The sequence below is a fragment of the Struthio camelus genome, chromosome 2, assembly GCF_040807025.1.
Source record: "Struthio camelus isolate bStrCam1 chromosome 2, bStrCam1.hap1, whole genome shotgun sequence".
NCBI lineage: Eukaryota > Metazoa > Chordata > Aves > Struthioniformes > Struthionidae > Struthio > Struthio camelus.
In genome coordinates, this window is record NC_090943.1 from 2,857,881 (window position 1) to 2,882,280 (window position 24,400).

Genomic DNA, 24,400 nt, shown 5'->3' on the forward strand with positions numbered 1-24,400 from the left:
TCACCTTTTCTCTCTTGGCCTAGCAATGCTGGCTTCCCAGCTCGATGTAGTGATGGCATGTCTGCAGTTGCGGACAGCAAGGAGAGAAGGGATTTGATAAATGAGAGAGCGAGAGGTGGGGAGCTTTGGCTCCTCGGCGTGCAGTGAGTCACCCTGTGTGGACGATCCGTCGCACTCCCAGAGTCAGAGGCAGGAAGCCTTCCATAAAAACATGAGCGGCTGCAGAGCCTGGCAAAGGTTAGCCCGGTGTTGCTGTTTTCTTTGGTGCTCCTCATGTGCATGCAGGCCCTGCTGTTGCTGGATGGACTCACCAGCCCTGTTGCACATGCTCCTGCAATAAAAGTGGATCTTTTGCAGCCTGGTGTTGCTTGTTATTTGAACATATCCTGCTTAAAAATAGCTACACAACTGAGCTAAAGGTTGCTGAAGGTCAATCTAGTGGCGAAAGCATCTCCAAGGGAGCAACAAGATCTGCTGCAGTGACCTTGAGTGAGTCACAGCTAGGCTGGTTTAGGAATCAAGGAGTTCAGAGAAGTGCTAGGAAGGATTATTAAAAGCAGGTACCCTGGCTTCGTTCAACCACGGCTGCTGAGGTACTTTTGTAAACCAAGGCCCTGGCCCTGGTCTCTGACTCTCAGTTCATCTCATCTGTAAAACAGGATAAAACTAATCATGCCTTTCCCCGTTTAAAATACAGGATTATCAAGGCAGGGGCTGTCTCTTAAATGTCTGTATGTGTTTGTATAGACGGACTGAGAACTTGTCCACATAGTTATATGTGCACGTTTGTGAAGTGATATGTATATATATTTTTATAAGCCAACATGTGCAAGAGGATATTAGGGAGCAGTACCTAATACCGGCAGGCATGGACTTGGGTAGCTGGCTTTTTAAATCTTTCTCTTTTCAATATATGAAGCACTAGGATATATGTTAGTTCAGCACCCAGGTGAGGTCAGTATATGTATTTTAGATTTTTTCTAGTTGGGAAAAAGAGATGCAGTGAACACATTCATATTCATAAACCCCTGAAGGGGAAGTGATTCAGAGAGCTGCAATTGCCGTCAGCGTCATTGTGGTGGGAAGCTGTTTCTCCTTGGGAGCGTCAGGATTGAGAGTGACAAGCTGAGGACACGCAGGGTCACCGCTATCTCCCCCAGTGAAGCCAGCGTGGCTCCACACCAAATCCACGGAGACCTATATCAGACCCTGCGACGGAAGCAGACGGGTTGCTTGATCCTCATGTCAAGAGAGGGGACCTAAAATATGTTGCTTGCCACCTGCTATGGGTCCACAGGGTCGGGCATGGAGCCGACTGTCGGAGAACATCCCTCCATGCTGACAGAGTCCTAGAGACTTGGCTTTCACCCTCCTGTGCGTAAGATTTGGCATTGCATATCACCTGCCAAAAGATGGAGTGGACGGCCTTGCTGCCTCTGCAAAAACACTCAGCGAGAGAAGGTGCTCGAGATGGGATGTTCCTGCCGCCGGTAATTCCCGGGGAGCTAGAAAGAGAATCCTGCCACAGGCGGTGATGTAGGTCTTGACTTTCTAAGGGAAGAGTGGAAAGACTAGGCAATTTCATTTTAAAATCTCTGGTGGTTCTGGTAGTACACTTGGGATGGGGGCTGGGAAAGTCTCGACTAGTTTTAGTCCTTGGGTAGAAGTCCCTGTGGCAACAGAGCCCGAGCCATCTTCATAAGCGCAGATAACAGCTGAATAGGGAAAGGATTTTTCTGGCTTTTTTTCTGGCTTTTTTTCTTTCCTTTTTCCGTGCAATATAATGCTGGGCTTTCATTAAAAAAAAAAAAAAAAGCCAAAAGGAAACATAAAAGCACTAAAAACTTTCAAAATGGAAAACTGCACATTTTCATTATTTTGTAACACAAAAAAAGAAAAGATAACATCTTTTTATACCAGGAACAAAATGTCACAATGAATGCCAAGAAGTACCATAAATTGAGGACAGAGGGGAGGAAGGAAGCCAGCAAGCAAGCTGTGACAAGCGGAGAAGTGATTGCGCTGTTGGGAGGTTCATTTCAGAACTTCGTGGAACTGTGAGTCAGCAGTGGTGGCAAGTGCATGTCCCGGCATAACATTGACTATCACATGTCATCAAATACCCTATAGTAAATCCAAAGCATTTCAGATATCCCAGCTGAGATTCATGCTTCTGAATTCTGTTAAAAACAGGAATTTGGCTAAGCCAGAAACGTCCAAGTGTCCGTTTCAAAGAAGCCGTGGCCCATGTCTCAGAAGCCTGTAACACTCTTCTGCACTCGCATTTCTCTCCTTCCTTTGGGCCAATCTGACCTGAGGAAAAACCCTCCTAGACCCAAATCTGTGAACAAGGTAAGTGTTGTAAGTGAACAAGACATCCACAGCTGGTGATATGCCTATAAGCTACACAGTTAAAAGTAAATTTGACGCAGGAATTTGACTCATTTGATTATTTATTTGACTCATTTTTTCACAGGAAACAAAAGAGAATGGAAATAAGTGCAAGATAACATCCAGCAGTTCTGGTTCTGAACAAAATACACGAGCTCTCCTCTTTCCATAGAGGTCAGTATTTCCACAACTGCTTTATTCGTATTGGTTAGCAGGTGGGTGCATGATTATTCTGTTAATTTAGACTAGTCCAGAAGAATGGGGTTTGCAGTCTAACAAAGAGGTAGGTAAAATTATCAGCCTAGAAGCAAAGAGAAAGTGTGAGTGGAAAGTCATCTCAGTGGGAGATGCAGGAAAGTGCAGTTGCAGATAAGACGTTCCTTCGTCGGACCGTGGCCTGTCGGATTCTGGAAACCACAGTAACTCGGATGTTAGTGAACCCCTTGCCTTTTCGGGTTCCTGGACACACAATCTTATCTGTTAGCATTCAAAATAAAGTCATAATTTTTGGCTCATTTGCATGGAAAAAAATTTCATGATCCTACAGCTGTTCTCACCCCAGCGTTTATAATTTTATTACTCAAATATCAACTTTTGTTCACTGTCCAAGTGTAATGAAAACATAATATTTAAATATAAGCCTCATTTACCTTTCAAGTATTTTGCCTGTCCAAAAAAATTCCTAGTAATTTGTCTAATTCAGGTCCTGAACTCATTATTCATCTCTTCTATGTGCCTATTCATGTTAATAGGTGCTAATTCTACCCTCGTGACATCATCACTGTTCCTAAGGCAACGGACTGTGATGTCAGAAACACAAGACAATAGCCTCTGGTTATGAATAAGCACGCGGAGAGAATGAGTAATGAATTAATTGAAAGGCTCATAGACTGTAGCAAAATAGTTCAGGATCCAAACTTCCCACAAATGTTTTAACATATATTACCAGCTTAATTTTCAACAGATTAGGTATTGGCTGGGTCCACAGGGTGTGGGCCATTTGTGCGTGTGTGTGTTGGATTCTTGATGGATAATGTTATGTTAGGTGAATAGTATTTAGTCATGCTGTGCTCTAATGGCTGTCATCTCATGAGCTTTGGAGTATTTAATTTCATAACGGAGTAAAACATTTTCTTATCCAAGTCTGGGACAAGGATATCAGTGTAGCCTTGTAAAAAATAAATAAATAAAAGTAAAAGAGAAAAAAGGTTTACTTGGTCATTAGTCCAATGCCCTTGGTAACGCAAATAGTGAGGTATACTATATTTGCTATTGCTTTGGTCAGTTTTGGCCAGGGGTAATTATAGAACACTCTTGGGGATAGAATATAAGTTGTGTTCCTTAAGAGATAATTTTACAGGCTAATGTTTATGTATGGGTCAGGTAGCAGAGAAGGTGGGCTTTTTGGTTTATTTGTTTTTCCCACTATATGTAGGCTTTTAGCTTTTAACTGACTTTTCCTTCTTCTTCTTCTTTTTTTCTTTTTTATTATAATGAACGCTTTGCCTTGATTTTACATCATAATACTTCTCCCAGTATTTCAGTCCACTAGCTTCACTTTTTATCACCAAATACAGCAAATTCTATCCACAAAATTACTTGGAGGCTTAGCTGAAATTTTAGGTTGCCACATTTAAAATGTAGATTACTGAACCACACTCTTTCCTTTCTGTCTTATATACCTTAACTCATACCATCACGTGCATCTGCTTCTGAGTGTCTGGCTGTAGAGCCTGACTTGAGGGGCTCTCAGGGGCTCTCATTCACTATGTTCATGTGTGGAGGTCCGTGAGGACTCTCCCACCTGAAACTGCACCCAACTGAAGGATAACCACATCTCTAGAGCCAGATTGCTGCATACGCTTAGAAAAATTGGCTGCAAAATGAAACCCTTGGTTATACCTCCGAGGCTTGGTGTTTCTCTGGTGCACAGAAGAACCAGCTCCAAAGCAATGTCTACTTTGCAAGATCTCAAAATAGTTGGGAAGAAATGCTGGATAGCAAATTAAATGTCAGTGCATGGTACCTTAGGATATCTGTTAAAAAAAAAAAAAAAAAAAAAAAGCAGAAATTCCCATGACTGCCAACAAGCTGAGAAGTTTTACAATACTTAAAAGTGCCAAAAAGAGGGTCAAAGGTCTGCCTGAATCCAGATGGCCTACTGGGCTAGTACGTTTAAAGCATACCAGTTTCTGTAGCCAACAGTACAGAAGGGAGTGACTTGGCTAGCAGTATGGCCATCTGCCTTTAACTCTTCGGCCCAAATGACCGGATACCCGTTGCAGCTGAAACAACAGTGCAAGTGCACAGCAAAGCTCAAATTTACATTGCTGGATCTGTATCAAGATGTTTCAAAATGGTCGTTTGGGTTGGGAAGTCAAAGATAGCTGGACCAGATGCTAGTGAGATTCCCTGAAGTGTTCTACAGATCATTGCTTTCCCTGTTCGTCTTTCTGCCTACCCACCTACTAGGAATACATGTCAGTATTGCTTACATTAGTCCTCTGCCAATAAGTGCACTCACATGCAAAGCAAATAATAAGCAAAAAAAAAAAAAAAAAAGAAGGGGGGAGGGAGGAGAAAAGGCCACCCCCCACACCAGAACTGAAAGCAAAGTAGAAAGTGAGTTCACATGTCTAGTCTAAGTTTGAAAAGCAAAGCCAGGATAGCCAGTGATTTCAGATGTTATTCTTCTGACTTTTTTCTGAATTTGGTTTGGTTCAGTCTGGTTCAGTTCGGTTCTTCTGGAAGAACTATATGAGACTCAAAGTAAGATATCTGATACAGTAAGGTCAAGAGTCATCTGGATGGAGATAGACCCAAGAGGTGGAAGTCTATACATCTGAAATAAGCACTTCACTCTCCCTTCATCATCCCTTAGGGTCTAGGGAGGCCCTCAGAGATACCTGGAGCATGTGGATTACTCCAGAGAGCTCATTTTTCTGGTAAATGATAGAAGAGCATGGAGTGAACAGTTCCTTTGGGGATGTTTACTCTCCTGAAGTTTAAAGTTAGGAAAAAGAACATCCCCTAAAATGTCTGATCACACTTTTGAAAAGTAATTACTAACGAGAGGAGACAGATTGCTTAGCTATCCTGTTGTCATATCTGAGATTTTTTTTTTTTTTTTTGGAAACATCCCCAAATCTGGCCAAAATGATTTTGAAGAAACTTATTTCAACAGGAATATAACAGCAACCATACCAGCTCAAATCAAAGACCTGTCTGGGCCATCACCCTATTTCAAAAGAGCATCCATAGCGGATGCCTAAGAATAAACCTAAGAGAGGGGCAATTTACTCCAGATACTCTCTCTGATCTTCTGTGGCTAAAGGACTTTCAAGAGAACCAGAGCTGCTGGCTTTGGACATACATTTCAAAAAGTTGAAATATTTGTCCAAAAAAATTTTTAATGCTTTAAGAATGCATTTTTCCATTCTAAAATCTGTCAAAATTAGCTTTTGCTGTTGAGAGTAGCTTTTTAGGGGATTTTGTGTTTAATAACCAAAAAAAAAAGGATGAAAACTTCCTAATCAGTTCTAATAATTATTAGGAAAAATTCTATTTAGATACACATCGCAATTGTGCAAGCTCCCGAGCTGATCAAAGTGTGGTTTCAACAGAAGTAAAACATCGAATCAGCAACATGGAGTAATACCTGTACGGTCCATTTGTTAAGTCTGCCTGACATCTTAGTTTGCCAGTATTGGTCACTCTCAGTTTTGACATTATTTTTTCGCTGAAAAGTAGATAACGCCAGCAACAATTCGTCCAGTTATGTGGTATATCTGATATGGCTGAATAACTTCAGAGAAATAAAGTTTTGAGATGACTTCCAAGTAAAAGGCTCATATTATATGCTTGGCAGTTAACATCATGATCTATGTTGATTTCTTGGCTGATAGAAGAACCAGCCGTGAGCATGATGGAGATCTACAGCGTTTCTTCTGCTGGGAAATTAGCGAGCACTGTAGTACAGCCAGCAACCATAGCTGATTATTTTAGGGGTAACTACTGCTCCCTGCACAATTGGAAAAAAAACAAACAAACAAACAAAAAGAGAAATGAGAGGGGCTGGAATTCATGGCTAAGATTATGAAACGATGAAAGCAAGGCTGGCACACATCTCTTCTAGGCTTCTGCCTTGTGTTTATCCTTCAGAGCAAAAACTGCAAAAAAAGAAAGAAATTCATCCTGTTGAGAAAACAAAGAAATGCATGTGCTTTACTTGTGGGTTTCTGAACCTTAAATTAAGTTAAAACACAAATGCAGCTGTACAGGTCTAGACCAGAAGTCCATCTTCTGCAGTATCCTGTCTCCAAAAGTGGATGTTTTGAGAAAAGTACAAGAAGGGGAAAGCATATCATCATGGGAGCATATACGACACTTTCCCTGAAAAGTCTCCCCGTTTCAGGGACCTCCTGTGCTGGAGATGGTCCATGCATACTTAACACTTGGATGGATTTCTTTTCTCCCATCTGTGGGTGAAAACACAAGGTCATGCTTCTGCCCTTCCTTCAAGTTACACAAGTGAATGTGTAGCCAATGAACTTAACATCCGAAAAGAAAGGGTGCGTAATTATTAATAATATTTATATATTTATATAAAATAGTTACACATTTATATATTTTAATATTATATTTATAATATTAATAATATTATTAATAATAAAATATAAATATTTTTCCATCGTTCTCGGATGCTTTGAATGCAATAGTCCTTTGTACCATTTGTAGCTGATCCAAGGGCATGATCTAGAGCCTATCTCAGTGATAAGTGGTATCACTGGGATTTCCTGTAACGGTTTCAGGAGACACTGAAAGAAGCTCCAGCCGGGTTATAGGCCGTTTGTTCCCAGACAGGCCTTGCTGGTGGGACACGATATAGACCCCAGTATAATAACTTCTATTGGTCTGTATTGGATCCAAAGGACAAAGATGCAGAAAACTATTAATTTTCTCATGTGAGGTCTACTTAAAAAAAGAGATTAAGCTCTTCCCTGGGGGAAAATTGGTCTTTGACTGTCTTTGTTTTTTGTGGTTTTCATTCAGACCTTTAAGCTCAAAGGGAGCATTTCACAGCTCTCTTCAAATAATCCACTGGTATATTTTGTTCCCTGAACGTTAATTTTATTTTTCAGAATTACACGCTTACATTGCTATGTTTCGGGCGCCGCAAAATACCATTAAAAAGGAGGGGTTTGCTAAGGTGTTTTTTTTTTTTTTTCTTTCTTTCAAATGTAAGACTGTGGTGGGTCTATGAGGTTCATATTTGGCTCTGAGAGATCAATCCCAGTCAGCTCTGATGGATCCAGCTATTTTGGCCAATAGTTACCCTTCTGCTAATTCGCTTGTGGAAAGAAAAAAAGAAGAAAAAGAAGAAGTGAAAATGTCGTATGGTGGTTCTGAAGTCCTCCCATCCATTGAATTCATCACACACATACACACTGAGAATGGAATCCATCCATCCTTTAGTATCATGGGTTTGGGTTAAAGAGCTGCATAGATGGGAAAGTTTTATAATCACATTCCCTGGACTGAAATTATGTGGTAAAGATCAGGTTAACCTGGGTATAGCTGGCTGCCAGAAAACACAGAAAATGCTTTAGGAAGCCAATCTTTCTGCTCTGCCTGAGCTTTAAAACACAGTATATGTGTGCATTTATCTATTTGTGTAGCGAGAGAGACACACACTCACAAACACACACACGCACAAACACATATATATAATATGTGTATGCCTCATTTACATGGAGACACACACGCACACACCCATCAAAATTCATGCCTAATGGTAATTTCATTGGCGTAAATTTATTGCTATACAGAATAAATTTAGCAGTCCATCCTAACGAATAAATGAAAACTGTCACTTCATACTTGGGGGGGGGAAAAAAAAACCCTCTTTTTCTGCAGGAGCAATTCACATCACTGGGGAAAATGTGGACCAAAATTTGAAAAAAAGTAGACACTCATACCAGCAAAATCTGGGTTCCTGTCTTAGCTGACTCAGCTGCCCAGACTTCCTGTTGTCCATGCTAAGCTTACACAGGGATGATTCAGAGCAGGAGCCTGGGTAGGGGTGTTTCAAATCATCCTCCTTCTTACGTTCTCTCTTTCTCTCACTATCCATTACTTGTAAAAGAAGAGTAGTCAGCTAAAATCTGCTTGATGAGTATCTGAAGCTTGGAGGACGTCTAATCATGCCAAATGAACAACGAAAATCCGTAAAAAATGGAAAAGCTGATGTCATGAACAATTTCAATATTGGCACCTTATTACCACCTTACAGTGTTGAAAGCTAGTTCCCTTTTTCAAATAAAAATTTTTTCCTAGTATCCTTTCTGCTAGAATTCTCGTGTCCATTTCTTAATTTTCCTTTTCTTGAAACTGGCATGAATTTCCCCCTTTTCTTTTTTTTGATTTGCTACTGAAAAACCACTTTTTACTGCCTGAAAAGTAGCTTTTCAGTAAGCCAAAAAGACATGGTAGGTTCAAAAATTACATTGAAAAGAAAGTACATTTTTACTTGAAAATTGTGATATTTTAAAATTAGTACAAGAAAGAAAGCTTCATAGTAATTATATCCTTTCACAGATGTTGGCATTTTTGGGGTTAATAATATTATTTTTGGTAAAAAGTTAAATATTGAATTAAAATAATATAAAAAAATCATTACTAGTGTAGTATAAGAGAGTAACTCCCCACATTAAAGAGCACAGACCACCAGTAATTCATACAGACCGTTGTGGTGGTCCGCAAAATAAGCATTTTGGGAGAAAAGCAGAAGGGGTTTGAGACGGTTGTATGAAAACTGGTTCAACAGAGGTTTTTCTCTGCTATTCAAGTCTTCATCACACGGAAAAATTAAATGAACTACTGCTTTGTGGCATGGCTATAAGCAGTACCGAGAAATCTGCACTTGCTAAAAAGGTAGGGCACGACTAGACGTGCAGCTGCCTTAGAACAAACTTCTTCATGGGGCAACTCTCTAGGAAAATTTGAGATTGCTATATGAGTTTTCAGTCTCCTCTGACCTGCAGGTTTCCGTAGTGACTTCCGAATTAGCTAGCTTCAAATCAGACCATACTCTTTTGAAGAACTCAGAGCTCTCCATTTGAGTGCAACGTAGGTCTACGTTATCGGCAATGTCTGAATGAAGCGGGGATCTCTGCGGAGCATCAGGTCTTAATGATGGACAAGACTCAGTCTGGAACATCAGGAAAAGAAAAAAAAAAGCACTTCTCAGGGCATGAGGAAATTTTAAAAAAATGAAAAGACCGTGACACGGTCCTTGGTTGCTTACCTGAGATTTCATTATTTCCTGAAGCAATGCGGTAATTCTGACCAGGCCAGCTGAAAACTGAATTCTGTCTTTGTATCCTTCAAAATAACATTGCTGTTTGGAAATAATTTAATCACTGTTGGATGAAAGAGATGAATAAAATTCTATTTCAGTCCTGAAAGGGACTACATCCTGCCCAATGGAGTCTGGAGATTTTCTCATTCAGCCCTGTGTAGGTATCTACTGCAGGGTGAACTGGATCACTCTCTGAGGAACACTAACTGCATTGACTAGATTGCCACTGAACTCGCATGGAGATACCTAAATTTGCATGTCTTAGTCTGCAAGTTTGCACATTGTTCACCACAGTGCAGTGGACTTAGAGCTTGGCCTTAAAGTCTTTGAATCGTCATTATTCACCAAACACACCTATTTCAGTTCTGTGCCCTCTATAAAGACCTTACATAGCTTATAGACCAATCTATACACTAAGCAGAAGGAATTCAGAGATGATCAATGTCTGTCGAAAATTTGTAGAAACACTAAAACAGCTAAAGATACAACATAATATGACCAAAAGAAAGGGAGAGAAATGACAAACTGCAAATCTAGTACAAGTGTGGAGCACTGCAGAGGGTGAGTAGTTATTTGATGTGATTCATAGGGAAATTATTTGAATTAATGGAGTAAAAAATGCAAAATTTAGATCGAAGACTGAAGGACCTCTGAATATGTGAAAGCCTTGGGAAAGGTCTTCAGAATTAGGAGAACATCATTTGGGATCCTAAAAGCTAGACGGGATGTTAAAGCTGCATGCTTGCTAGTAAACTAAACGAGGCCAGAGGGCCCTAAGGGCAAGAAGTATGGCAAAATTCACATTCATTTGGTCGAATTCTCTTTCTCTTAAGAGCAGAGTGACCTCATCCATCCTGCTGACTAGGAAATTAAAGGCCTGGGAGCCTGAACTGATTTCTACATCCCACTTTAGCTGGTTCAAGTGTCAGAGCTTATTTCTTGCCCATGGAGAAAAATGTCTTATTGTCTTGAAGCTATTTCAGATGTGCTCAAAAATAACTGCAGCAGTCCACTACAATCACTGTCCTGGATCACGACACTGTCTGTGTTTCACCTCGTGGATCAGGGTGCTCCCTTGGAGACAAGGCAGGGTGTTATCAGCGTGTCAATGCAGGAAGGTTTATCTCTGCACTGTCACTCACTGAATAGCTAGTTATCTCTGGAAGTGCTGATACTGCCTCTTCTCACCCACAGAGAGAGGTGATAGTGGTGCTATCTCTGAGGCTTTACACCCAGCGCTGGCCTCAGTTAACATCCTCTCTTTGATAGGAAAGGAGGAGGAAGGGCCATGGTGGAGCCCCGGCTCTGGTGACAGATACAGACAGCGCGGGAGGTCGGGATGAACGGGAAGCTGTAAGGTAGGATCATCCGGGTGGTTCTCACAGGAAGGCTCCTGCTCATTTTGTCTCTGATGTGTTTCACTCTCAAAGATGTCCAGAACCAGCAGGTTGTTTGTTCCCTTGGTGTCGTGCAGGGTTTGTCGAGGAACTTAAAGCAGGGTGCCAGGCTCTTAGGTGTACTGAGCAGCTGAGCTTAGTGGCACTACCCAGTACGTTGTTAGATGTCTCTGTTAAGTGTCTTAAACATATAGTGAAATTGAGTGAGAGCAGTCGAGGGCAAGGACAGGTGTCCCCATGGGGTGCCTTAAAAGCGCAAGTCATTAACAGAACAGATCAGGAACAGAGGTGGATGTGTGAGGATTACACAATTATTTTCTGATTTTCTTGGACAAAGAGCCCATGCCAAGTCCTTTCACTCTCATCAGTCCTTTGTCCTCAGAAACTGAGAAAAGGAAGCAAAGATACACTGGCTATTAAGATCTCCACCTAATGGGTGGATACAGGCACCTAGAGCTCTGAAAACACGCTCAAATATTGCATTGTCTGTCCAGGGCCACAAACTCAACAAACTGCTTGTGAAAGCAGTATTCATGCTCCTTAAGGATTTAGACAATGCTCTTCCACTGTCTCCACCAGGCCCACAAAATATAAGGTTCTTGGGCTGCAAGCAGCCTACAAAGACCTTGTTCAGTCTTCCAGGCAACGGGTTAGCGTACCTTATCCTCTCAGCTGCCCAAATTAACGTTCATATCTCTCATCAGAGTAATCAGTGCGTATATGCCTCTTGGTAATTTAGATAGCAAGGCAGACTGGGGATGTCCACATGGGAGGAGGGAAGGAAGGGGGATTGGAAATAAGGCATCTAGGGTAATGGATATTGTTCTGGGAGGGACAAAGCATGGACAACCTGATATTGATAAAGCTGAGATCTTTTATGGTCCACCTGAGATTTGCACGTCTGGTTTGCGCCTGCAAGACAAAGAACAAGCTGTCACTCAGACTGTTTGTGTATAATATTTTTTTTTATCTGGCCTTTGTGCCGATATCCCAAGGAGGAGTTTGGAAAGCACTCTCTTCTTTAATAGTGACAAAAAACATCACATCTCCTCAGTTCTCCTGGTGTAAATTCAACCACCCAGATAATTCTTCCTAACTGACACACAAACGTTTGGTATGTAGGAAGAAGCATAATCCATCAGCCCCATATTTGTCTCCTCTCATCTCCGCTGTATTAAATCCACAGAAGCTGTGACTGTATGACAGTTACAGGAAGATTTCTAGCTACCTATCTCAAGTTGTAGGAACCTCACAGTATCCCATGGAAACCATGATCCTAGCCAAAATGGCATCCGTCATATAAGTGAAAGCTGAAAAATGCATATGGGCTCTATCATTGCTATTCTAGTAAATCCTCCTCCTCCTCTCAATGTCTTCTGCTGTGCAGTAACACACAAATCTCTACTGCAGATGATGTACTTAAGCAGAACCTTATTTCTCCAACTTTCAACTCTTTTGTTTGTTATCATGACCCAGACAAGGTGGTATCTGAGAAAAGCTGACACAGGCGCTAGGATGGCCAAGGGCCGGATCCAGAACTGGTGCAAACCTGTATGATCCCATCGTAGTCAATAGAGCTATGTCAATATTCTTTGCTTGCAATCCAGCCCCTCGAGTTGTACAGCTGGTTTCTCTCCTTTAATATGCAGGATACTGTCAGCAACCACTGAAATGTTAACACCTATTTTCCTGAATCAAATGACTACGTTAAATTGTCTAACCTGAAACAATAGGAAAGATTTTCCAGTGTAGCTAAAGACCTGAAGAGCCTCTATGTTTTTTTTCTTTCCCAAGACCCAACTTTTCATATTAAAGAAACAATGATTTTTTTCTGATCTTCTGAAAATTCAATAACCTTAAAATATCTGAGGCTGGGCAGTTGGAATCACTATTTTTAAATTGGGTAGGTCATGGCATGTTTTTGTAATCCAAGGAAATCTCCAAGGTAAATGGGAGTAAGGAGGGTGAGAGACAGAATGAAGGGAACTTAAAAAAAAAAAAAAAAACTAGGATACTATATTGTTCCTACCTGAAAATATATGTATAAAGAATTATTTTATTTAGAAAATAAAGCAATGCAATTTTCATTCAGCTAGGCAGAGTTCCTGAAGAAAAAATTAAGAGTGAAAAATAGGAAGAATAAAGAGAGAAAGCGAGCCAGACATTGAATTAGAAAAAGAAGAGGAGATTTTGTGTGTGCATGTGTGTGTGCGTGCAAAACTTTTCCACTAGAAGAGAGCTGTGTTGGTCTGGAATTCCAGTCCAAAGGAACGCTCCCATAAATTAACTCATTTTTGTTTTTTCAAACATCAGTTAGCCTTACCACAAAGTCTCGGTGCTCTGCCATTTCCAAACCACTTTGGGACTGTCAAACATAAATCATGGGGTGTGGAAGCAGTGGAGGCAGAGAGTTATGATCTGGGCACAAGGTGCAAATTGCTCAGAGTTAGCGCCAGATTTTTTTTTTTCTTTTTCACCACAAGAATTTTTTTTTATTGTTATGATTTCTTTTTTGTTCTTCTTATTCCTTTCTTTCTGTAACTCTCCCCCCGCCCCCATTCTTTTAATTATTACTGAAAGCAGTGAGAATTATCAAGAACCAATTAGGGTAACATTGACTATGAAAAAAGCCCTCTATTGGAGCGCCGATCTCAGGACAACATTCATAGTAGGCTTGTACCCTGCTGAGGGAGTATTTTTCTCTCTTTTCTTCCCTGTTTTGCTCCCCTTCCCTGTGTTATGTTCTGTTGCAGTGATGGTGGTCCCAGTCTCACAGAGATCCATCAGTTGGAAGGATGCTAAATAAAAGCTGTTTTCTAATAGCAATTACTACTTCCTTCAACACATGACTCCAGTAACCTATGGCATATTGGCTGTGGTTCTCTCAGATGACTACAGGTGATTCTCTTTTTGCAGAAAAGAGAGATATAGAGCTTGATTATTGAAGGTGAGTGCTCTGCATTAGCAGAAATGTAAGTTTCTGCCAATAGTTGGACAGCTCAAGTCAAAGCAAATTTAAAAAGCAAAGGAAAGGTTGAAAATACATGCGTTTCTATTCTTTTTCTCTCTCTAGTGATGGAGAAGGGGAAATATGGGGGTGGGAAACAGACTTTCTTGAACCTCAACAATATATTGTCTAAACTGGAGGTTGGTAAAGCTTCCTGGCATCATCTGTTCCTGTAAGAGTCCTCTTCAAAAGAGTTGTGGGAGATGATAGCATTTACGTGTTAGGAAGTTCTTACAGCAACGTTACTCCTTCCTGCTGCTCTATGATCTGGTTTCAGTCACACTGATATTTTCCTTTGGAGTAGAGAAATAAAATTATTCTGGTTCTGTCCCATTTTCAGGGCTCTTGACATAAGTAAGTTTGGAAACCAAAGCATGGAGTTTCCTCTTCCAGTGACTGATGCTTGGGCTCAAGTCTTGCCAACTTTCTCTCCAAAAAAGTCTCTTCAGTTGCTGATGGACCTTCTGGCTTGTTTCAGCCAGTTCTAGAGAAAAGCAAGGAAATAGAGAAGGAAATATCTCTCAGGTCCACAGACCCTGTGCTATAACTCTTTCTTGCTGCCTTCCTTCATAAATCCTCCTACAGTGTTATTTCCCTCTCAGGTGTTCACTTTAAAAGTGTAAGCAAGTCTTTAGCCACATCACCTAACACTCTCATGGCTGTGGAGCATGAGATTCTTTTCTCATGGGTCTTATACCCTTCTCTGGGGATAAGGACCTTGGCTTTGGTTATGAGAGGAATATCCGTGCACGGCCAAAGGCAAGACTGGTTCTTGTCTGGCACCAGAAATGGGGCTCTACCCTATAGGTCGTGTCGTAGATGTGCTGCTGTGCTCTCTGCAGAGATCAGAGGAGCCCAGGTACTGGAGTTCAAAGAAAGGCATGGACAAAGTGGAAGTTGTCTAGCCACAGGTCCTCATTTCACTCTCCTCAGTAACATCATGCATAAAGTTTCCCCAAGAGTCCATCTGCAAATCTGTAAATTGTAGACAGTAGCTTCCTCATTTGTGTTCCTTGGAAAGAGTCCTTTGCACATCTTGTCCTATCAAGGCCACTTAAAATGTCCAGATACACCCGTAAATATTTATCCCCCTTTCGTAATATTCTTTGTCATGATTATGTCAGTCACATTTTTTTTTTTCAGATAAATAGTTCAAAAACCACTGTTCCATTCTAAAACTCCTGCCTTAGGCCTTCCAGTTTTTTCGTCTTGAGGGGTATGAAGTGGCTTTAATTTAACCTTTCTGCCTGAAGTGGTGTTTGTTTTGTTTGGTTTTGTTTTGTTTTTCTGCTTTTTGCATTTTTCACTGTCAAATTTCTTTCAGAGCTGAATAATTAATCCAAACTGAAATAAGACGTATCTTCATATCTTGCACTTAGATGTGTTTCAGTAAAGCATCCACTGGCATATTTGTTTTGCGTTTGCCTCACAGTCATATGCTCCACCCTTTCCCTTCAAGTTAAGACAGTTGGTCTTCAGTTAGAAGTGATGAGTGGCTTGATTTCTATGCAAATATCTCTTCTCCTGGGTGGGAAGGGGAATGTGGGGAAGGAGACCTGAAGAGCTGGGTACCCTCTCTCCAACTATTCCACCTTCTCTCCTGTGCAACATCCATTGCGATAATCCCACGTAGATTTGGGGCAGTTGGGGAACCCAGCCAGTGAGGCTGTTACATACAAATAAATCACAGTTCACAATTCTGTAGGCAACCAACATGTTGCATTATAACCTTCAGGTGGCAGCACAAACTACAAGGGATAAACTTCAGCAGGTCAAATGATCTCACATTGGGAGGCTGAGTGACAGAGAGAAAAATATGTAAGCAGAAGCAAGCTTCGGCTGTCAAGGAAACATAGACTGTTTGAATGGCGCTGTTGTAAAAAGAATCATTGTTGTTGGTGTGTGTGTGGGTTTCTTTTCTTAATAAAAGGTAATCTAATAAAACCTGCCAGCTTGTTTGCTTTCACACTTGAGTGTCCCGTGTTGAGAAACATATCAGGTTGAAACTGTATGGAGCAAAGCGTAAACAGCATTCTTCAGGAAGAAGTTCAGCTGGTTTAAGAGCACTTGGAGGTCTCAGAAGGAAAATATAAGGAGGGATTTGCATGTTGCAGATGGAATGTTGGATTTTTCGTAACAACATTCAAAGTCTCAGTAGTTAGAGAGGGTCTGAGCCATGAAATTCAGATCCAGACTATCTATATCTACAAATTCATACGAGCTTTGAGCCATGTGTTTTACTTGATCCCTTACACAGACATAGGCTCCCACATAAAAATAAAACACAAAGTTTTACTTTGAATCCCCTATCCCCCCGGGGAAAGCACTGGTGTTCAGCACAAGAAGCGTATGAGCTGGGGTCATAGAAATTCATCCATTATGTCCAATGCCAATATCATATGAGGATATCTTTGCAACTGCTGTCAGAGAAGCACCATGAGAAGGGGAACACAGGGCAGGATATGGTCTTCCTAGATCATTCCTAATAGACACTTGCTTAACCCACTGTCAGAGATCACCAGTGGTGGATGCTCCTCAGCCTCTTGAACCCTTCTCCAGCGATCTTTTTCGGCGCTTCCGCATGTTAACTAATCTGTTCATGCATTTTGAGTCGTTTCTTGCCATTTTTGCCATAGGCAGACAATGCTGGCTCTCATTTACTTGTGATCTACCGTGATACCCAGAAACTTTTCCAAACAAAAAGGCTTTTCCAAAGGAAAAGATCCTTTCTGAGGATCTCATCTTTTGTGCAGCCTGCCTATCCACCCTATCTTGTACTGGTCCTTCTTGAATAAGATCCTAGTCATTTCTGAGCAAATCATCAGTTTATAATGAGAGTTTTGAGTACTGTGCCTCTCCAACAGTGTGTTGATACTTCATCTGTTAGCACTCTCTAAAATCTTAACCAATATACTCTTTCTTCCGCTCTCAAATCGTTAATGATGACTATTTATCGCCGTTCATTATTCATTGTCAGTATGTTCCTTTGCAGAACCCACTTAATATACGTTTCTATTTGTACCTATTTGTCAGTAGGTTTTCCAGCAAATTTTATCCCTAACCCATAGTAGTTTAATCTATACTATAGTGGCCTAGTTTATTTCTGAGAATGTCATATGAGACAGTGTTAAAAGCTCTAATAAAGTCACTGTATGCATTGGCACCTACTGCTTCTTCTGTAGCTACAAACTCATTACTGTCAATAGAAATACATTAGATTGGTTTGACATGTTAGCTTTTACTTCAGGTTGTCTTATTTTCCTCTTGATCTTTCTGACTTTGTCTTTCTAGACATCTGTGCTCTTTTTGCTCATCCACAAAAACTTGGCCTTATTTCTTCTTTCTGCATGATTCTTGTGTTTGAAACAAATAGAGACCCCACGATTTAGCCAGCTCATCTCTGTTTACAGGTCCTATCTTTCTTCTTCAGTGATATAGTTTACTTTGCACTCTTAATGATGTTTATTTATGGAATGGTCACCTTTCTTTTACTCTTTTTCTTCACAGATTATTCCCAGAACATTTTACCAGCCAATTTTCTGAGTGTATTTACATGCACTTTTATAAAAATCACGTTATACTGGTCTCATTCAACCCTGATTTCAGAACTGAAAGGATGGAGAGAAAACTTTAGATCCAGGAATGCTACTGTCATCTTACCTTTTGAAGGCCTACTCATTCACTAATAATCTATTGTACTACGTAATGGGAAAAGGCATTCACAAACTGGGAACTCATTTTCATACCAACTTAAAACAAAAATTATCTATTTTTGGAAAAAAGCCAAACCAAAACAAAAAAGTGATCAGCAAAAAGAAGGAGACAGAGAAAGAGGCATCCTAGAATAGCTAAGCGATTAGCATGAACGGGAGCTTAAGTTCAAATCCATAATCTTCCTGAATGAATCTGGATACAGTTCTCTAATCTTCCAGTTTATTTCTCCAACTACTGAACTGAAGACAGTTTTTTTTTTCTCTAGTTGCTCCTGTTGGAGCTTTTCCAACTACTTGTGTGTGAGTAATTAAATATATTAATGAAACCACAGAGCCAAAGAGCATAGGAATGGGTTTTAGTGGATATGGACACTCTCTTGTGATTGAAATAGGGACATGACCTGAATCCAAGTCTTTATTCTCCATAATGCAGATGAAGAATTTGAGCATACAGCTTCCCCAGGCAACTGTGTTTTCAGTTACTAAATATTTCAGACAGAGGCTTTCCCTAACTACATGCTCTTCTCCAGAAGCTCCATACTCTGGTTCCCCCCAAAATCATGCCAATGAAATTTTAATTGATATCGATCTAACTTTTGTAATTTCTTTTTTAAAGAATTGACATCTTCCTATGAAAAATAGGTGGAAGGGCATCTTTTGTCCCCCTGTGTTTTAATCCTAAATCTACTTAGGCAAGACAAAAGTGTATTTTCTTGTAACATTATTCTGTTTGCCTGTGGAACTGAAAACTCTTCTGGGCAGGTAACGTGACTTCCCTACACACTGTTGAATTCCCAGCCTCTAGGGAATCTCAGGAACGTTTTTCATACATAACATGCTCACATCTCGTAATAAAAGCATTCCTATCATTGCTAAGTCACAGAATTTGTTTGTTCATTTCAACTACTTTTTGCTTCACTCTGAGAAGACCCTCTCCCTCCCCTACCAATGGTCTTAATGTCAAATCAGTTGAATGTTTGCATTTTCTTATTGTTCAAATTATTTTGTTTCGTTTTATGCTGAAAGCCCAGCATACACATTTTAACAACTGAGTTTTCAAACCCTGGAGATAATAAAGATTTATTATGGAAAGGCTGACCCTATGCTCAGCCCAGCAGGGCGAATGGCTGTACTATAATAAACAAATTCATCATTGGGGCTCATAGCTCAGTGTGATATTTGCTCCTTTGCTGCTTTTACACATTTGCAGAAATGTCACACAGGTTTTGGTGTTTATACTCTAAACAGCTGGCACACCATCTTCTTCAGGATCCAGTCCAGTATCACAAACCTCCAGTCACAATAATGATGAGTTGGGAGGGCATTAATTGCCTTCAATTTCACCTTCCAGTGATTAATTACCAGTGCGGTCAGGCCAGGTGTCAGAGCTGAAGGGACACCTGTTCTCTCTCAGCAGTTAGCTGTTCCAGCTATTGGACTCCCCATCTGGTGAATACAGTCTTGTATGCTCCTCTTGCTCCTTGCATGACTGATGGTCATGTAAATAAGAGCGGTCCTGAAACAGATCTTGCTGTTGACTCTGGGCAAAAAAGTCTGCAAGTAGGTCATCAGATTCCACGATGTAAGTCCTGCGAAAGAGTGCGAGAGGAAAAAAAGGAAGAAAGAGGGAAAGAGAGAGAGTGAAAAAGAAAGAAAGAGAGAGAGAGAGAGAGAGAGAGAGAAACAGTTCCTTGAGCACCAGTCTCACTTTCTTGTTGTGCCTCAAATGACTGAGATGTTCTGTCAAGCAAGGCAAAGACTGCCGTTTTACAACTCAGTGCTTCCCTCCCCTCTTCTCCCCCAGGGAATATAAAGACATAATTTTCTTATGGAGCCTGTTCTCCTTGATTTCCTGTCAAACCCTGGTCGCTCCACAAAGTAACAGTCCTGGATCTTTCTGAACTAAAGAAAGCACATTTCGTCCTGTGAAGTTTGCTTTCTTTCTCATGTTAATATTTCGCAAGTGGTTGATTGACGGTAGACTATATATGTATGTAGCCATGAGTGTCAGCTAGGATTTTCAAAGGAAGTAGTATATATAATTGACATTGGATGTAAGTGGGATTTAGGCACATGGTCTCCTAAGAATAGCTGGAAAACCTCACTGTAATTCTATAGGCTCAGTGGGTGGGATTTTCACAAGAACCTGTGGGAGTTAGATAACCAAAGAGCAGAGCTGAGATCCCAGCTTTCTTCACCTCTCCTGAAAATCCCAGAACTATTTATCTTCATGACTCTTTACAAAATTAATTACCTTTATATGTCTCCTTAATTATAGAACCATAGGAATGTTGGTTGGAAGGTACAACTCGAGGTCTCTAGTCCAGCCTCCTTCAAATCAAGACCATCATCTACACTAGTTCAGGCCAGTCATAACTTTGTCTAGCCAAGTCTTGGAAACCTCTGAGAACAGAGACTCTGCAGATCCTCTGAGTAACCTGTTCCTATGCAGAAATACTCTGCTAGTGAAGAATTTTCTCCTGTCCAAACTGAGTGTCCCAGCTTGCACTTTGTGGCTGTTGCCCCTTGTTTTTCCACTTAACATTACCAAGAAAAATTTGGCTCTATTATCTTTGTAACTCCCTTTCCAGTAGCTGTAGGTTGTAATTACAACCTCCTTCTCTCCTCTTCATGAGACTAAACAAGACCAGATTCTTTACCGTCTCCTCAAAGCTTAGGTGTTGCGTCATCAGCACCAAATACAGAGAGACAACAACTTCCCTCAGTTTGCTGGTCATGCTCCTCCTAACATAGGCCAATATGCAGTTATCTTACTCACAATCAAAATACGCTGTTGATTTCTATGCAAATTTGCATTCACCAGGACCTCCAGGTCCTTTTTAGCAGGTCTGCTACTCAGTCAGTCACTACCCAGCTTTTATTGATATATGGGGGTTATTCTACCTCAAATCAACACTTTGCGTTTCTCTGTATTAAATTTCATGAGGTTTCTGCTGGCCTAGTCCTCAAGTTTGTCAAGGTCCATGTGGATCGAAACTCAGCCATCAGCTGTATCAGCCACTCCCTCTGATTTAGTATGCTAAAGGTGCATGGTGTGTCAACATTCAGGCTGTTGATGAATATTGACGAATCATCCCAATATTGGCCCCCAGGGTACTCCCGTTGCTTCTGGCCATCAGCTGGGCACCACACTATCTGACCCTGGCTGTTCAGCTAGTTTTCAACTTACCTTACAGCTTGTTTCTCCTGCTCCTAATTCTTCCATTTCTAAATGAGAATGCTTTGTGAAATGGTGTTAAAAGCTCTGCAAGGTCGAGGTATATTAGTTACATCAACTACTCTCTTCTCATACATGTTACCAGTTACTTTATTGTAGAAGACACTCAGGCTGGTTGAGCATGATTTGTCCTTGGTAAATCTATGCAAACTAATATTGATTATCTTCTTCTTCAAGCGTTTGCAATAGGATTCCAAGATAATGTGTTCATGATCTTTCTGGGCACTGAAAGGAAGCTGATCATACCATAGTTCCTTGGAGTCTCCTTTTTGCCTTTCTTAAACATGAATAAAATATTAGCCTTTTTCCAGTCATCAAGGACCTACTACCATCACTATGATTTTTTATAAATAGTGGACAGTGGCCTTGCAATCATGTCAGCCAGCTCTTTCATCCCCCTTAGGTGAATTCCTACTGTCTGCAAAAGACCCCCACCACAACATCACCAGTGTTACTCAACTGAATATTGTGTGCTTCTGTTTCATGAATAAGCAAAGCAAAAAAAAAAAAATTGTTTGCCTACTTAGATTCATAAGTAGAACTCCAACAACCTCACATCAGGTCTTAAAGAGAAAAAGTAAACTAGGTACCTCTATTCTACTACTCACGTTTGCAAAATGCAGCTAGGTCAGTGAGTGTTCTTGATCCGTTGCAGAAGACTTTATTCTATCTTTCTATAGAAAGACTATATTCTACCAGAAACATGAAAAGGAACCAAGTCTTGTGTATCCTCTGCAGGTTTCATCCCAAAGCCTTGGATGTCAATAATACATCCATAGCTTAGATTCTTGTAATTATAATAGAAATCACAGCATGTCCTCAGAGTGTTTAGAGAGGCTCAAGAATGTCAGTTTGGCTAATTCAAACTGTCCCTCATTCAGTCAGCTGACTTGTGCAAATCTGAGTCTATAGATATGAGATGGAGCAAAGCGTTGCAGATCAGTTGCCTCACCAGAGGCTTTGAAGAACACAATACATAAAAATCTGTCAGGAATTACATAGAGCTGATCTTACCTTGGAATATGGAGATGGTCTGAACAACCTTACAAGATCCTTTCCAGTCCATGATCGTATGAGTTGGGGTAAAGAGAAAAAGTTATGTAATTGCCTTAAAAATTATGTTGGGCTATAAGTGTGGGGTTTTGTTATTGCTGATGTTCAAGCAAGTCTAGACATTTTAAAAAGTGTGTTCATGGCAGACCATACCCTTTAACCATAATATTCTTTTCCTCCTTATATTATATCACAGAATCACAGAAGGGACCTCTGGAGATCATCTAGTTCAACCCCCCTGCTCAAGCAAGGTCACCTAGAACACATTGCACAGGATTGTGTCCAGACGGGTTTTGAATATCTCCAGTGAAGGAGACTCCACCACCTCTCTGGGCAACCTGTTCCAGTGCTCTGCCACCCTCACAGGAAAGCTTTTCCTCATATTCAGGCAGACCTTCCTGTGTTTCAGTTTGTGCCTGTTGCCTCTTGTCCTGTCACTGGGCACCACTGAAAATAGTCTGGCCCCATCCTCTGGACACCCTTCCTTTAGATATTCGTGTACATTGATGAGATCCCTTCTCAGTCTTCTCTCCTCCAGGCTACATGGGCCCAGCTCTCTCAACCTTTCTTCATACGAGAAAGGCTCCAGTCCCCTAGTCATCTTGGTAGCCCTCTGCTAGACTCTCTCCAGTAGTGCCACGTCTCTCTCGTACTGGGGAGCCCAGAAGTGGACACAGTACTCCAGATATGGCCTATCATAGTAGGAGTGAAGTGTATTTTATGTATTTAAGGCATTCTGACTGTTATGCACATTCTCACAGCTATTATGCAAAGCAGTGAAAGTGAGAACCATGAACCTACCTTTATGCCTATGGATGTACATAAACATAGCAGATGGAATTCATCTCATCAGATATAAATATCTGACCTACCTGGAGCCATGAAAATAAATGGTTACTTCAAGATATACTTCACCTTGTCTATAACTGTCATCATATGGGTGCCATACACTCTCCAATCCCCACAAAGGATCTAAATGATTAGGCTTTTTGGAGACATCTGCAGGTAGGTGAGATAAAGCCATATCTTATTCTAACAATGTGGATCCAATTGCTTTATGTAAAAGGGATAGCGCTACTTTCAAAGGCTGCTCAAAGAATGGAAACTCGAAGACAAGTTATTTGTACAGTCTAGCCCAGCTTAGATGGCATCTCTGTGTCGTATGTCAATCCACTAAAACAGCCCTTGCTCATATACACCTGCCCAAGTTTCTCAAAGCCATGAGTACAGCTGATGAAAAGAAGATACTTTGCAAAGGCTTAATCAGTCAGTCTCTCCCTCTGAGTTTGAAGACTTGTAGGAAGCACTGTTCATAGATTTCCTGATATATACCTGTAGGAAACTGTCCAATACAGTCAGCAGGTTGTTTAGCTTGTTTCAAAGTGCGAGAAATTTTTTTGTTTGTTTTGATTTTGTTTTTTTGGAGACTTGATACAAAATGCACATTAATACACCTGATGTCTCAGCTGATGGTTACAATATTCAAGACTAGAATGGGAAAATAGTTAGAAGTCAAACTACGAAGTTCATCCTTAGTGGGGCTGAGGTCAATCTCTATAAAGACATGTAGGAATAAATCATTTTCCCTGAGTCATTCTCTTTCACACAGGCAAATGTCATTCCCGTCTTTAAGAAAGGCAAGGAGTATCGGGGTACTACAGGCCCGACAGGCTCCCCTTGATCTCTGGGTAATGGAGCAAATTCCCCTGGAAAACATTTCCAAACACATGAAGAACAGAAAGGTGGTTGAGAGTAGTTAGCATGGAGTTATGAAAGGGAAATAACGTGTAACTAACTTTACAGCCTTCCTCAATGAGATGAATAGATAGGTGGATGAGGGGAGAGCAGTGGATGTTGTTTATCCCATCTTCAGCAAGGCTTTCAACACAGTCTCCCATAATATCCTCTCAGACAAGCTGATGAACTACAGGCTAGGTAAGTGGACAGTGAGGTGGACTGAAAACTAAATGAATTACCGGGCTCAGAGGGTTGTGAGCAGCAGCATGAAGTCCAGCTGGAGGCCAGTAGCCACCCCCACCCCCCCGGGGACAATGCTGGGGCCAATATTGTAGAACATCTTCATTAACGACCTGGCTGACGGGATGCACGCTCAGCAAGTTTGCAGACGATACAGAACCGGGAGGAGTGCTGATACGCCAGAGGGCTGTGCTGCCATTCAGAGGGACCTTGACGGGCTGCAGAGGTGGGCAGAGAGGAACCTCGTGAAGGGAAATGCAAAGT

General features: G+C 41.0%; 1 long non-coding RNA gene across 3 annotated transcripts; it reads left to right on the top strand.

Moving 5' to 3' along the window:
- The first annotated feature begins 1,110 nt into the window (after positions 1-1,110).
- Positions 1,111-4,937, top strand: LOC138066153 (uncharacterized). Of its 3 annotated transcripts, XR_011139397.1 has the most exons (4): positions 1,111-1,490; positions 1,921-2,057; positions 2,194-2,352; positions 2,477-4,937. It is a non-coding gene; the product is annotated as an uncharacterized lncRNA (long non-coding RNA). The 3 variants fall into 3 exon arrangements; XR_011139396.1 differs by having other exon boundaries at positions 1,111-1,536; positions 1,921-2,352; XR_011139395.1 differs by having other exon boundaries at positions 1,921-2,352.
- The last annotated feature ends 19,463 nt before the right edge of the window (positions 4,938-24,400 follow it).